The sequence below is a fragment of the Mustela nigripes genome, chromosome 3 (genome assembly GCF_022355385.1).
Source record: "Mustela nigripes isolate SB6536 chromosome 3, MUSNIG.SB6536, whole genome shotgun sequence".
Classification (NCBI taxonomy): domain Eukaryota; kingdom Metazoa; phylum Chordata; class Mammalia; order Carnivora; family Mustelidae; genus Mustela; species Mustela nigripes.
The window spans coordinates 64,081,537-64,093,961 of NC_081559.1; positions in this window are offsets into that span (position 1 = coordinate 64,081,537).

Genomic DNA, 12,425 nt, shown 5'->3' on the forward strand with positions numbered 1-12,425 from the left:
AGAAAAACATTAAAATAGCCAGAAATAATGAAATGTGCAGAATAAAAGAGCCCATTCTGGTTAACAACAGCCAACAAATCATGCCAAAAGCTTTTTTACTCTCTCTGGCCTAGCATTGTACAAATATGATTGTGTTAGAAAGTGCTAATAATTACTAATGATATCATCTGTTAAGGTGAATGCAAGATGGGATGTACCATGGTAGGAAATAAAAAGGTATTAAATCTCATGATTTTGGAAGGAGTCATGTGATTATGATGTGATTTCCAAGACAGTCATGTCTTCTGAGTGGAAAGTTATCAGAAACAGCATATTGATAAAAGATTTTGGTCTCATACAGTATACATGTGTAAATACTGTGAAAATGTCACAGGGATGGTAAGTACAGCTCTACTACATTTAACTCAACGGAAAAATCCAACTAAAACATTAAAACAACAATTACTCCCTCTGATGGCTAGAATTTTTATAACAGAGAGGGAGGATGACTTCAACAAAAATAGCTGGATTTATACAGTAGGAGCTCAGCCAGCACTTGAGCATTCCTCCACACAAACTCACCACCTCAGTGTTTGCCAAAGCCTGCCTTTTCTCTGCCTTGATCCCGAGTGAATTTTTGAAGTTTGTGTAGGAAGCTCCCAGATTCCTGGTTTCACTCCTATTTTCAAGGTAACATTCCAGCCCTACTCAGATACTTCTCATCTCTCAAGAAAATTTATTTCTACCAGAGTGTGATGTTGGTAACAGTTTAAGTATCACCTTTTTACCTGTTCTAGGGGAATCACAATTTAACAGAAATAAAAAATTCTAAGTTAATCAGGGAGCAGAACAGTGTCTAGTGTGTGCTACCTTTCGTGTAAGAAAATATGTAATAATCTACTTTTATTTTCAAAAATAAGCAATGAAAGAATGAGACAAAAATCCAATAAAATAGTTACCCATGCAGCACAGGAGGAAACTGGGTAGAAAGAATAGGTACGAAGGCAAAACTTTGCTGAATCCTTTGTTATGTGGGTTTTTTTCCTTATTTAAAAGATTCTATTTATTTATTTGATAGAGAGAGAAAGAGAGTACGAGCACGGGGCGGGGGGGGGCAGTGGGAGGAACTTCCTCCCCAATGAAGGGCTCCATCCCAGGAGCCCGGGATCATGATCTGAGCCAAAGGCAGATGCCCAAACAACTGAGCCACACAAGCGCCCAGTGTTACATAGATTTGACTTTGGAACAGAGGTGTGCTAGAGCTAAGTCACACCAACTAACAAGAGCCAATTATTAAGTTGGTAAGAATTCTATCAAACAGCCATCATTAAAAATTAGATTATATGAACTTAATATTAAATAAATTATATCAAAATAAAGATAATAAACACTAACAACTTATCAATCTCTAATTATTTCACTACATTTTACTATTATTTACACTACCGTAATTATTGTATCTGTATGGTAGAAATAATGGTGTTCTACTGTGCTCCCCCCAAACTCTGTATTCATCACTGTATTCAGTGATGTAACATTGGTAGCTTGAAATCAGTCATGGTGGTAATATTTACACCATAGAAACAGGCAAAATCAGCGCTTTTATTCCAGGGAACCAGTTGTTAAATATTTATCAGCACACTGTTGCTTTGGAACCATTTAATATTTTATATAATTTAAATGTAAAAGTAAATTTTAAAAAGAGTAATCAATAAAAACAAAAAAAACAAATTTATCGAATATATATTATTTAGCTACCATAATATTCAAAAGAAAAGTTATTTCAAGGGCTTTAAATCTCTCTCTTTTTTTAAAAGATGTATTTGTTTTAGAGAGAAAAAGAAAGAGCGCACGTGAGCAGGGCAGTGGGGCAGAGGGAGAGGGAAGGAATCTCAAGCAGACTCCCCAAGGAGCACAAAGCCAATGCAGGAATTTTTAAAAAATGAACATCAGTGAGCTGTGCAAAATTTCAAGTAGCCTAGTACAGGTATAATTGGAGTCCTTGGAAGAAAGAAGAGAGGTGTGGGAAAGAGAAGTATTTGAAGATATCATGGCCAAAATTTTTCCAAATTTGATGAAAACTATAAACCATAATTCTAAAATGTTCAATGAACTACAGCCACAAGAAAAAAATAATACCACAGCACATAGTCAAATTGCCCAAAACCAGTGATAAAGGGGAAAGTTTTTAAAACAGAGTTTGAGGGGGGGAAAAAAAGCACATTATGTACTGAGGGAAAAAAATATCTTTCATATACCCTCCAGTCCATGAAATTTTCTCATTGGAAATAAGGTGAGCAAGAAAGTGAAGAAGTATCTTCAAAGTGCTGTAAGAAAAAAACTCTCAACTTAGAATTCTATATTGTAGTAAAAATATAGTGAATAGATCTATCATTCCCAAAGTTTACTCATACATGAATCTTAATCAATCCTCTTTTATGCCAATCTTTGCCATTCCCTCCTCCTGCAACCCCCCGCAATCATTGATCCTTTCTCTGTCACTATAGATTAGTTTGCCCTTTCTAGAATTTTATATAAATGGAATCAGATAGTATGTATGCTTTTTGTCTGACTTATTTCACAAGGCATAATTTTTTCAGCTTTCTCCATGTTGTTGCATGTGTGACTGATTCACTCTTTTTCATTGCTTGATTGTATTCCATTTTATGAATTTACCACAATTTCGTTATCCATTTGTTCATGGGACACTTTGAGTTGTTTCACTTTTTGGCTATTACAAATAAAGCTGGTGTGAACATTCCTATATGACACATGCCTTCTTTTAGGTTGAATAAGTACCTGGGAATAGAATGGTTGCATCATATAGTAGGTATTTATTTAATATTTTATGAAACTAACATAAAAGCTGTTTTTGAAAATTTCTTCATGATCTAGTGAGATAAGAATAATTATTCCTCTCTTTGAGATGAGGAAATTGAGTTTCAGAGATATCACGCTGGTTTGTTCAATGTTACTCTGCCAGTGAGTAGTAAAATAAAAAATAAACCTCGTTCTCCCAACTCTATACTTAGAGAGGCTTTTACCAGACATCTACATTCTTAAAAACCTAAAATCTCACCACTCATCTTAACAGGATCAATACATTGTTACAAGAGAAATAGGAGGTTGGATACCTGCTGTTAGGACCATGCTTCAAAAACTTATTCCATGAAACTTTAATCTACAAGATGATGTGTGAACCAAGGGTTCCATGGTCAAAGAAGTTGGGGAAGGCTGAACCCATTAACCACCCCCTCATGTAACTCATCCTTCACACTGGAAGATGAAGGAGATGAGAAATTCTATACTAACAAAAACCATTTTTATAAGTATTTTCTAACCATTTTTGGGAATTTTTTTTTTCGCCTATGACTTTTTACCAGCTAGAGCTTTTAACTCCTATCAGGCTATTATAAAATTTATAATAATAAAAATGCCTTAGAGATGTAATAAAATTTAATGAACTTAGAGTTAGGACTTGTCAGTAAGAACAACAGTACGGTCCCTTTCACCTGGCTTTTCAGGCATCGTGAAAGAAACAAGTAGAGCCACAAGTCTTGGAGAGGAAATACTCTTGCATCCAGGTTCTTGCACTGATTGCCTAGACACAGGGATTAAAATTTTTATTTTTATACTGAATTAAAATCTATTCGGGCTTTTCAATATCAAGCTGAGTTATTCTCTGACATTTTGAACTTCCCTAAACAAAGACAATTCTTACATCCAAGCCACTTCAGAGTTGATGAACAAAGTGTTGAAACTGGAAGGGCATATCTTTTCTAGGGTGCTGCGTATTACGGGGCCGCATGCCATGAAGCAAAGTGGAAAGTTAAGAACAATTTGTTGACCTCAACTGCCTTTTCTCTGCAGGAATGAAATTCTATTAAAAACTATATTCCAGGCATATTTGTGCTTTAGGAACAAGACATCAAATTTTTATCCAGACTGCCCTGATTGTTTCTTGAAACTGCCATTGTCCTTGTTTTGACATGTGACTCCTTTATTTGTTAAAAGAATTTGCCCCAAATCAAAATAGAGAGCACTGCAAAATCTAGAAAGAATTCATTTACCAATTCTCCCTGATCACCTACATTGTCAGTGACTTCACGGAGTGATGGCCAGCAGGCAGCAGAATGGCAGAAGGTGGGGTAGAAAGAAACTCTCTATGCAGGTTATTCTCCATTTGCTCCTGTGGACCCATTCTCTATATTCTCCAGCCTGTCCTGTGCCTATGGAGGCTGACCTGCATGGGTTGCATCCCTCCCTCTGACTTCTGATGGGATCAGCCAATGGGAAACAGCCAATGGAAAACAAGGGACCCCTTCTGTCACCCCCGTGCACCCTCTTTCCTGGCTGTGCTCAGCTGGGCTTGCCTCCTCTCCCTCACCATGCTTCTGACAGGTGACTGCCCTCCCACAGCTCTGCAGCTTGGTTCAATTCCCCTCCCCTGACCCTTCCAGGCTAAGGGATGGCAGTGGCTTCCCAGTGTTGCTCATCCTAGGGTGCCTCAGCATCCCTTTTTTTTTCTCTTGACTTCTGTCAATAGTCCCTTTATTAAAGTTCACCAGTTCTACCTTCGAACGTGCCAATCGTTTCCTGTCTGAATTCTGACACATACACCTGTTCTGATGTTAAAATTAAAATTCTTACCGATTTTTAAAATACCATGTTATGCTTTGGCGCACGTGGGTGGCCCAGTTGGTTGATTTCAGCTCAGGTCGTGATCTCAGCATCATGAGATCAAGCCCCGCCTGGAGCCCCATGATGGGCTCCGCACTGGGCGTGGAGCCTGTTTGGCATTCTCTCTCCCTCTGCCCCTCTCACCCCCTTTTGAACAGGGGTGCTCTCTCTCTTAAAAAAAAAAAATAATGCTATGCTTGAAAGTTGTGACACAAAAGTCTTTCAAATTAGACGTCCTGTTTTGAAAGGGGAATTTTTAAAAAATGTAAACATTAAACCTAAGTTAAGTTATTTCATACTGAAATGGTAAATCCTAACTTTTTCTCAGTGGGTTTTGGGAAAGAATTTTAGTTACTTCGACTGACTGTCAAGTGTATCTTGCCTTCTGACTTTACAGAGTGTGCTCAGGAAAAGTTCTAGGACATGCTGGCCCCAATCCAGGCCACCTTCCCACCCCTACCCATGCTTGCAACTCCTCTGGATAAAGGACAGTTTGTTGCACTGCATCTGAGCTACACCTGATAAACTGGGGCAAGCCAGAGAGCTGGTGCTCTCATACTCCATAACTTCTTCCAATTATTTTTTTTTTCCATTTCACCACCTATTCTCTTGCCTACTCATTTCCATTTCCTGTAAGAATGACTTGTTGTCTTTTCCCTTCCCCCTTCCCTCTTGTCACTCAATAACCCAAATCCCAAGAGGCTCTAAGTCTCAACCACATGGATTCCAGCGCGTAACGGTAATGTGTAACTAATGGGAGCTAACGATCTCAAGTTTGCAAATATTTTAATTAAAAAAATACATTTGAGTGAATTCAAGCTTCCTCCCTCAAATAATAGAACTCTCAATCATCTGAAATCCATAATGTTTCCTTGAGTGGGAGGGAAAGATGTGGAATTACCGCTAATGTATCAGGAATTAAACGTCACGGTCAGTCTTGCCTCTCCATTACTGATCCACATTTAATAGCTCTAGCCATTACAAATAATTGTAGTGTTTTACTTCTGCACACACAAAAATTGTTTTTGATTCATTAAAATCTGGGCATGCCTGTGGGAGTGTCACATATTTAAATGTCATCCATCAAGTGAGTTGTATTACAAAAAAGGTTAAGCACAGCTGCTCCGGGGAACAACTAAGACAAATCCCATTACTGTAGGAAATCCCCGGTGAAATTTGAGAGAGAAATTCTCTATTGTAATAATTACATTACTACACGCATGGTCTTGAATGGATCCTGTCTTACCTGCTAAAAAGATCATCTCCTCTCCCACCCCTTTCAACATCTGCTTATCGAAGCCCTTTTTTTTCCCTATAGCATCTGAAAGAATTCCATATAGACTAAGGTTGTTAACTTGCCCCATTATGCTTCCTCTCTTACATTCTCTCAAGTGAAACAAAGTAAATCACCCTATTTAAAAGTAATTTCTACCCCCAACCTGGGGCTCGAACTCATGACCCCGCAATCAAGAGGTACCATGTTCTACTGACTGAGACAGCTAGGTGCCCCACCCTATTTTCAGTCTTTTGAATTCATCAGTCCAGACTTTCTGATGTTGACATACAATTGTTTGAACATAGTGTGTATGTTTACATTAATTTTTTTTCAAGCAAAATGCAATTTAATGGGATCCAGTATTAAAATGCTAGGTCATGTCTGCACCCACTGTGCAAAGGAATATGCTAAGACTAGAGATACATATGTTTTCTATCTTGTGGACTGGGGAACTGAGCCTTTTGTTGTTAATTGAGCTGTCATATTAAAAAAAAAAAATTATTTACTTATATGAGAGAGAGAAAGAGAGAAGACGAGTAGGGCGAGAAGAAGAAGGAGAAGCAGGCTGCCTGCTGAGTGCAGAGCCTGATGCAGGGCTCCATCCCAGGACCCTGGGATCATGACCTGAGCTGAAGGCAGACACTTAACCGACTGAGCCACCCAGGTGCCCTTGAGCTCTTTGATTAATATTTCTCTCTCCACCTTTGATTTTAGTGGCTTTGACATCTTAAAAGAACTGGTGGAGGTGAGGAAATGGGTGAAGGAAAAGTTACAAATAAGCTAGTGGAAAATGTCTTCACCCTTATTTTGTATAATCACCTGCGTACATGTCAACTCATTACCTACAGTTAATTTGTTTTTAAATGATAAATTTAGAGACTACTAATAAATGTTTCATTTTCACAGGTAGAGCTATTCTTCTTCTCGGTATTCAAGAGGAACCTCCGAGTCTTAAGCTGAAAGGCGATTAGGCAAATGGTTTCCAAACTTGAGTGTGCGGTTTTGTTTTCTCCACAGGAGGACGTCAGGCACTAGAGTTCTGAGGACTTGTTAGGGCCTGACTTGACTGGCTGCAGCAGAGGCCTGCGAAGAGCCCACTCTGTAAGGAAGGCTCTGGCTGGGGAAGGCCAGCTAGGTGGCGCCACTGAGCAGCAAACGCTGGGAAGAGTCTAGGGAGGCAGACAGGACACAGAACAGAGCACGTAGTACATCATATTACAGACTGGAGGTGGTTGTTAGGCACAGCAGTTCACATCAAAAAGGGCCCGCAGAGCACGTCCCCACAAGAACATGGCTATGAGGAATCTGGAAGGAGCAAATTTCACAAAGCTACATACCCAGCTGGGAGCACAGGGGACACTAGGCCCTGGAGCATATGGTAAGAGAAAGACAGGGCCAGTCTTAAAGGTATTGACACCCAGTGCAAGAACCGGAAGAGACCTATTTGCAGAACTGGGAAAAAAATTGGAATTGGGGCTCAGAAATAGATCTTGTTATCAAGGTGGGACATGAGGGCAGAGTAAGAGAAGCAAGAAAGCTAGCAAGGCAAAATTCAGAGTTTCACAACAGGACTCATTATTTCCTTCTACTTAAAGTCTGATTTGATCCTAAAAGAGAAGGCAGTATCTTCAGACCTGCAGAAACTTCTTCTCCGGGCTTAAAAAATCAGTTCCCTGACCTTGTCTATGACACTTAATATTAGTCAGGATTCTTGAAAGGAAGTGACAGAAATCCAATTAAAATTAACTTGAAGGGACCACAATAAAAGGAATTTATTGGTTCATGTAACTAGAAAGCACAGGGGTAGACCTGGCAGTTATAAATACTGCTGGAGCCTTTACTTCTACTCATATCTACCTAGGGGTAGGTTGATAGATGTTTTATCGACTAACACTTGGAAGAAAAACAGTTTTATGTATGTACATACATATAGAAGCTTATTGTAAATTTTATTAATACAAAGGACTTATAAATAATAAAATATATAATACTCTTCACATAAATTTGATATAGCTACTTTTTTCTCATAGAATGCTTTTGTTGATTTTTGTCAAACTTTGGCACCTATAGCCAAATGCAGTTGTTTTTAAAAATACATATACTTCTGACCTGGATGTTAGTTGATATTTTCAATTACAGGAAAGATAAAGCTGTAAACTAAATTGTGTCCCCCACAAATTCATGTGTCTAAGCCAGTTATGGACCGACTGTTTGTGAAGACACAATGGGAAGTCTGTCATTTGCAAGCTGGGAAGGGGAGCTGGCACTTTGATCTCAGACTTCCAGCTTCCAGAACTCTGAGGAAAAAAAAAATGTCTGTTGTTGAAGTCACCAGTCTAAGGTACTTTGTTTCAGCAGCCTGAACAGACTAAGAGAAACCCCTAACCACTAACATGATTATATTTGGAGATTAGGTCTATAAAGAGGTAATTAAGGTTAAAAGAGGTCATAGCAGTGGGCACTAATCCTACAGAATTTGTGGCTTCATGAGAAAAATAAAACATCTTTCCTTTTCTGCATGTGAACAAAGAAGGGATTGTGTGAGCTCATAGCAAGATGGAGGCTTCCTAGAAACCAAGAGAAGAGGTCTCAAAATAAAACCTATGTTGCCGGCACATTGATCTGGGACTTCCCAGCCTGCAGAACCAGGAGAAATAAATGATTGAGTTTATGCCACTCAGTCTATAGTATTTTGTTTGGCAGTTCAAACCACCTATCCAGATAAGAAAGATGAAAGTGAAACAATAAATACAAATGTGGGAACTTCACTCTTTTTGCAATGAATGACTTCTTTGCTGAATCAGACTATAGTTATTGAATACTAGAATAATACTTCTTCATTTCTTTCTGCTATTTATAATATAACATCTTTAGATATGGCACACTTTTATGTTTAATCAGCATAACATTTTCTCTGTAACTTTGTTAAATCTAGAGACAGAATTAGCCCTGTAAACTAAGCCCTAGTCCTAATCTGGACTGCTGTTTGTTTGTTTATTTATAATAATAATAATTCTTTTTTAAAGATGTTATTCATTCATTTGAGAGATAGCGCGTGAAAGAGAGCATGAACGGGGGAGGGGTGGAAGGAGAGAGAGAAGCAGAAGCAGACTCCCTGCTGAGCAGGAAGCTCAGATTTGGGGCTCCATCCCAGGACCCTGGAATTATGACCTGAGCAGAAGGCAGCCGCTTAACTGACTGAGCTACCCCGGTACCCCATTGCTTGTTTTTTAAATAAAGTTTTATTTGAGCATAGCCACATTTGTTTATGTATTGTCTATAACTGCTTTTGCACTGAATTTTCTTAAGTAAGTAGTTCTGATAGATGATATGGTCTGCAAAGCCTGAAATGTTTACCATTTTCCCCTTTACAGAAAATATTTTGCCAATCTCTGTCTAGAAAATCAACCCAATAATAAATTAAGCCTTGATTTGTAGTGTTTGTTAATTTCTATGGTGTAAATATTCCAACCATGCTGATTTCAACCTACCAAGGTAAATGTCATTTATCCCACAGCATTGGGAGGAAATGTGTAGTAACACACCATTATGTAGTATTTCCATCATTGAGGAAGCAAAAGCCATAAATAACCCTGAAAGCATAGATAATAATAATAAAGGTAGTAAAACAATGAAGAAATGATGAGTTTTGATATATATTCCCTTTGTATTCAATACTATTTATGGTTTCTATTAATGGTAAGTTTCATATCATTTTTTTAAAATAATGACTCTCTTCAATGAATGACTCACAGATTGCATGAAAACTTAACAGTTGGCTCTCATAAGCCAGTTTGAGCTGGCTTCAGCACACCATTATATGCTTCTTTTGGCATACTGACCTCACTCTCTTCTTCTGGCAACAGACTCCTTCTGGCTAGAAAGTTGACAACTGGCCGCCCCAAGCCCACATCTTACAGCCTATCATAACAAAGATATAAAACTCCTGACCCTCAAACACATAAATTGTATTAGTCCCTGGACCAATTACTCTGGATAGAAGACTGGGGCAGATACAACGACAGATAATTTCACTAGGATCATAGAATGAGGGAGGAACTTGTTCTTTTTTGTAAAAAGTGGTTCTAGGCATAGAAAAAGAAACTAAAATTAGTTCCTTGCAATCCTACTTGTTTAACTCCAAATGCTCGTCAATGTTGTAATGTGGTACCAAGAATTAAATACAATACTTGATTGAGTAATGTTCGGGACAAAATACGAAGGAGAGAAGTACTGCCCTAGATGTGTTCATCATTATTCTACCAATGCAGGCCTAACATGCACCCCCTATCTCAAAATCTATTAACTCCTTTAATCTGTCTCATGGTGACACTTTAGTCCATATAAACACCCAACATTTTTCTTAAGATCTGCTCTTAAGGTATTTTCCCCATGATCAAGATTTGAAAACAAATAAACAAACAAAAGGCACTGAACATTCTTTTAGTCCCAATGTGGAAATTCACATTTCTTTTCTCAGTTGTTATTTATTTCAACCTATTTTATCAATCACTTGAGACATAATATTTTGATTCTGTTATCTGGTATGTCATCTATTTCCACAAGCTTTATTTTGCTTGTAAGTTATAATTATTTGTGATTTCCATGTCTTCATTTCAGTCATTGTTAGTTCTTTAATAGCAGAGACTCCTTTGAGATACTACTGGAAGATTCTATTTTACATTGCCATCTACCCATTAAATAATTCTCTTTTACAGTGAGTATTTAAATAATTACCAATCCAATCCATGTACCATTATTGTGTTGTAAGTTCTGTATTGTGCATAAAGATGTCAGGAGGGGCCAATGTCATAAGACAATTATATTTAATTATTTGAACAATAGTCTAGAGGAATTATCATGTAATTAATATGATTATTATTTTGGTTTTTTTCCAGTAACATTTTTTAATTTTTTAATTTTTTCAGCATAAAAGTATTCATTATTTTTGCACCACACCCAGTGCTCCATGCAATCTGTGCCCTCTCCAATACCCACCACCTATTATTTTGTTTCTTGTGAGAAAAAATAGGATTAGCATTTATGATGTTGATTATGGGTCTAAAGTACATCATGGTAAGATCTATATAAAGTCCCTTTCCAGAAGATAAAAATTTAGATGTAAAAATGAGAGACCATATCATGATATTGTCAAATTTTCATGAGGCATTCTTTAATAAAATATAGTGAGGGGCGGGGCGCCTGGGTGGCTCAGTGGTTTGGGGCCTCTGCCTTTGGCTCCGGTCATGATCCCAGGGTCCTGGGGCTCGAGCCCCGCATCGGGCTCTCTGCTTAGCGGGGAGCCTGCTTCCTCCTCTCTCTCTCTGCCTGCCTCTCTGCCTACTTGTGATCTGTCTGTCAAATAAATAAATAAAAATCAAAAACAAAACAAAACAAAACAAAAAAAACATAGTGAGGGACTTGCTCATTGAAACTGCCTAAGATAAGTTGACAATGTCTCCACAGCTCACTATTTCTGCCCTATAGTTCTTCATAAAGAGGAACAAATATCTCCATTCTTTGTGGCACTTGCTTGTGTCATGGAGTTCATGTGTGTTTGTGAGCAGTAAGGGTTATTGTTGGCAATGGGTAGGGAGTGGGCTCCCTGACTACATGTATATTCTGATGAAGAAATTCATCCATAGGAAAACATCTTAAAATAGTTTGAATAAAATCTGTCGTTGTTAACATTGTCTTAAAGAAAAACAAGTATAGTAGAAAAATTATTAAAATTATTTATTTCTTTAAGAAAATAAAAGGGCAACTTTTTTTTTTTTTTTAAAGGGAGAAAACCTTGAGCAGACTCAGCCCAGAGCCCAACATGGGGTTTGATCTCATGACCCTCAGATCATGACCTGAGCCAAAAATAAAAAATTGAAAGCTTAATCAACTGAGCCACTCAGGCACCTTAGAGGGCAACTTTGATTTCTAAAATTATCTCAGTGATTTTAAAAAGAATCAAACTTCGCATAGCCAAGGGAGAGAGTGGGTTGGTGTAAGGTTTGGGGGTCACTCTTATTTGACAAAGTTCTACAACCAAACAGACCCCAAAATTGGACTAAGTTTCCTCCTGGCTGTGCACGGTGACACCCCTCCTTTGAGACAACAGGCGTCTGTGTCTAGCTTGCTGAGGAGAGAGGGTCACAAAGTAGCAAGAACTTTACAGGGAAAATGTCACAATCATGTGTCAAACTAGCATCACGCCTCATCGGGTGGCACAGACCAACTCTTGTCCGTCTTTTGGGATCGCGTCACTTGCTCAGGTGTCCTTCACTTTGCATCTTTTCACATGGCCTTTCCAGGTCAGATATTCTCACAGTGCTTATGTACCTACATTGGTCTCTAAAGCTGCTTCCCATTGTCTTGCTTTCTTTTTTCTTCAAAGATTTTATTTATTCATTGACTTGAGAGAGAGACAGAGTGAGAGAGACAGTGGAGGGAGGGGGCAGATGGAGAGGCCGAGAAACATGGGCAGACTCTGAACTGAGCG